Source organism: Arachis stenosperma, chromosome 10 (genome assembly GCF_014773155.1).
Source record: "Arachis stenosperma cultivar V10309 chromosome 10, arast.V10309.gnm1.PFL2, whole genome shotgun sequence".
Lineage (NCBI taxonomy): Eukaryota > Viridiplantae > Streptophyta > Magnoliopsida > Fabales > Fabaceae > Arachis > Arachis stenosperma.
The window spans coordinates 130,889,435-130,893,859 of record NC_080386.1 but is presented as its reverse complement, the minus strand read 5'-3'; the positions used below and the strand labels follow the sequence as shown (position 1 = coordinate 130,893,859).

General features: G+C 36.0%; 1 pseudogene; it reads right to left on the bottom strand.

Moving 5' to 3' along the window:
• Positions 1-820: 820 nt before the first annotated feature.
• LOC130954141 (bifunctional dihydrofolate reductase-thymidylate synthase-like) lies at positions 821-3,845 on the bottom strand (annotated as a pseudogene).
• Between the last annotated feature and the right edge of the window lie 580 nt (positions 3,846-4,425).

The window sequence follows — 4,425 nt, the reverse complement described above, 5'->3', positions numbered from 1 at the left end:
ACCAAATTTCTCCCACATCATCGAGATCATTTGGATGGTATCAGAATTACAACAGGCTAATTAGTGCATGACAGAAAAAACTAAAGAATGGCAAATCAAATAATAGAGTTAACAAATACTTGGATTGCTAAAATGGATGACGAGGAAGAAAATTTTGATCCAACGCATGTCTTTGAAACTCAACAATCAGATGAAGATTAAGAAACCAATGAAGATGATGAATTGGACAACACAGTTAGATCATTCACGGCAGTTGTCATGAATTTCAATCTGTCTAGAAACTTTGCGTTACCAATAACTCTAACTCCCTATGTTGGCATGGGTGATCCGAAAAAAACACGTCAAAAAATTAAGCTCCATGATGATAGTAAACGGTACTTTCGATCCTACTTTATGTCGTTATTTTCCTACTTTTTTAGACAGTCCTGCACTTGATTGATTTTCATCTTTACCTGCAGATTCTATTTCACTCTTTCAGGAGCTTGCAAAGTTATTTGAAGATCAGTTTACTCATTTTATCTTCAAACACATTTCAATATTTCATACATTTTTACCGAAATAATTCACCACAGATATTCTATCTTCTTTCTATGAAAGCAGATAAAAAACAGAAAGTTAATTTTAATTTTAAAGTTCAAATTTTAAATTAATTAAATATAATCCTTGTTTTAAATGGTTAGTAAACTTGAAATGCTACGGTTGTTCACATCTCTCATTATTCACCTAGAGGAAAACTCCAAGCAAGGTAATTCAACAATATTTATAGCATGTGATACATGCATAGAAAATTTTATAAAATCCCAAAAAACAAAATACATGCATGCAAAAGAATGTACCAACATAAATCTTCCAAGAAGGAAAAATAATGGCAAAGAGATTAGAGTGGCTATTGATGAATTAAACCGCAAAAATAAGGAGCTGCTGTCAACTAATGGAGAATGTTGGTGAATGCTAGTGGACAGATGATGGCATTCTTCAAGATTGTCTTCATCATCTTCTTAATTTATTCCCTTTTCATTGTTTAACCATTTAAATATTCTGAATTCCCTATACTTTTCATTTGTGAATTTTTGGCACTCTTATTTCACTACAAATATAACCTTCCAGACCATGAAAAAAGTCTAAATCTTCAAAAGGGTAGGTTCCAGAAAAACAAACAAGGTATTATTTTACAATGCAATGGTTATGTGACACACTAACAGAATATGTTGACTTGATTTCTCTTGACAGAAGGACTATAATCAATATGATGATGATGAATATTATGATGCCAAATTGCCAATGAAGGTGGACTTCCAGAATTCTTCTGGTGCTTCCTTGCAAACTGCAACTGCTGGACCCACCGCAGACGTACGAATTTGCTCTTGCCATGTGGTTCTCTGTCATTGAGTTCCTTACCTTGTGATTGGACCAAAACAGCCATGTCCAAGAACACTTGATGAAGTTCATTGGGGCTCCTCTCTATATAAATCAGTGTGTCATGCCGCTCTTGAATCTCTTGGATTGTGTCCATGATTATCCCTGGTTGCTCAGTTGCTTTCTGAAAGAAAGTGTCAACCACCACATACAAATTTTCATATTGAGTGATCAAAGTTATTCCAACATATAAAGTATATATTCCTTCCCAGGGAATATGTAAATTTTCATGAAAAAAAAAAGGGAAATCGTTAATTCAGCCATCCATACCACTTTTGTCATCAGATTTTTTAACCACTTATATGAAATCAATCATGGTGAGAATTTCATTCTGTGTTGCAGTTATTACCATTGTCTTGTTTCTCAGAATTCCTCTCCGTTACAATGATTGATTGTCAGTGATGCATCAAAGGCAAAACCGTAACGGCAGAAGTTATCTCTTGTTGGAAAAGCTGTATGATTATGAATGATACAAGACATTAATAACAATGAAGAATGAAAAACCAGTGACTGGGCAACACAGAATAATGTTGTGTGAGACACAAACACTTACCTGTTGAAGTTGTTGGATTACCAAATCCATCTTCCACCAACTTGAATGGCGGGGATGTGGGAAATTTTGGACCAAACCTGCGGGTCCTTCATCTCACACCGTTTACCCAACAAAGGGCTTCCATCGATGATGAGTTGTACTAGAGAGGCAGGCAGCTTTTCTCCGTCAATGTGCTCCAAATTGGAACAACAGTAAATACATAATTGTTGGAGGGAGGTGAGGTGGGCAAGTCCCTTGCATTCCAACATCTTCACACTTGTGATGCCGATCAGTTTGAGAGACTCAAGGGTGGCAGGCAACCAACCTTCCTTTGGAAGAGACTTCACACTCTCATTTTCACCTTCAATACAAAGATGAGTAACCCCATGAAATTGAGATGCTGACAGCTGAGTAGTTTCTCGCAGTAGCTGATGGTAAGAGATCTCAAGCTACGGTGTGGATCCTCTGTAGCAGACAAATCAATCTCTGGGCAACCAAGTAATCCTAGATCTTCTAGCTGAGGTGATGCCATCCATTGTGTCTTGAGGGATTTCAAACTCCCACAATTCTCTATCTCTAAATAAGGGAGACATGAAAGAGAGCGTGACACCACAAGAGACTCCATCTTTTCACACTTGCTGATTTCAACACGCCCGAGATTTGGAAAGGGATTTGGAAAGGAATCGAGGGAGAAGGATGTATGGTGCAATTTTCAAAAACAAATTGCAGCTTTCTAAGAAGCTATTTAGGAGCTTATAGAGAAGTTAAAAAAAATGATTTCTCTCATAATACTACCACTTTTTATCACATTTCTATAAAATAAACATTTTTAGAACTAAAAATCCAAACACAAAATAACTTATTTATAAGCTACTTTTAATATAGTCATTTATTGTTTAAGCTATTTTTTCAAAGGAGCTTAATTAAGCTGTTTACCCAAATTGAGCCTAAGTACATGTTTTAAACTATAATAAGTATAATTTCTATGTACCTTTGTAGTAAGAAGAGGGAAGTTTCTGCGCAAATTGAACCTCATCTGTAAGAAAATGGATATAGATGTCAGAGTACAAATTACAGCAGCCCTCAAATATAGGCATCAACATGTTACCTGGCAACCAAATTTTGACAAGGTACCAGTCCTTGTCCTATCATCTTTGGCTGTACCCTCAGAAATGATTTCTTCAAACCAGCCTAAGATACTTGTATTCTTCATGTCTTTCAAGAATCATTTTAGGAAGAAAAAGAAAAATCCTTGAACTCAAACTTTAGAGTATCTGAATTGTTATCAAGAACTGGATCAGTATTCTGAGTTGCATGCTCCACCGAACGCCTTACACGCACATAAGTTGTGAAAGAATAGCGAATGTTGTTTTCGACCTTAGGAAAAGATGAGTACCACAACTGAAATACAGAGGAATCAACTGGAGGCATAAATGTGTCACACTCAATGCTAGTCTGAATTTCAGTGATTGGATAGCTTCACATCAGGTGCATTTAAAGTCTCCCTGTCAGCTAACAATTCCAACAGAAGCCATACTTCTACATAACAACATTCTCTGCTATTGCAATATCAAAGCTATCTGAGCGAGTAAAACAACATTAAGACGGCCGGGAAGAGGCCTGTATTTAAGAGGATACTATCCCATGTTTTTCTACCCATTACAACAGCATTCTTCTTCCCTGGATCAGATGTTGTTACAGTAACCTCTTTAAAAAATTTGAGATCAGTAGGTAACTTCCAGGGTAATTTCCCATCTTTACCTATCCCCATATCTGGTGTAGCAGCCACTACCACTTGGTAGTTCCTCTGCAGATTTGGCGGTGGGTTGAGTTTTCCAATGACATTGCCGTTGCCGCATCCATTGGGATTACAAAAAATTACTGGCCATAATGGAACTCAAGAACCGATAGAAACTTAAAGATGGTGTATCAAAACAAGGACTGCACAACCAATTCTTTTGGAAGTGCAGTAGAATCTGAAACCAACAAAGCATTACATTAAAACTTATATAATTAATGCCATTGCTCATACATATCACATTTTATTTGGAACTTGGAACACTTCAAAAAGAAGAACCATAGAGAGGGCAAAGCTTATTATTAACTATCACTATAGTTGTACAAGATTTTTTCAACTCCATGAACAGCAGATACACCAGATTGTATTTACACTGAAATGCAAGAATTCAACTATTCAAGACAAAATTTGAAGGAGTAACTGACCGGTTTCAGACCGAAGCGCGGAATTTTGGAATTTTATGACCTTAAAAGCTTGCGAAAAATTTCATGAACTGCTTTCAAATCTTCCACAGTATTGAAATCGAAAAAGAAAGTATTATTGTTATTTTATATGATAATTTTAACGAAATATTGGGTGTAAGGAAGAATGTTTGAATATCCCAGTAAGTGAGAATGCAAGAACAATTCCCCAATTGTTTTGGAAGTAGAAATAACAAAAAAAAATCAATCTTGCAGAT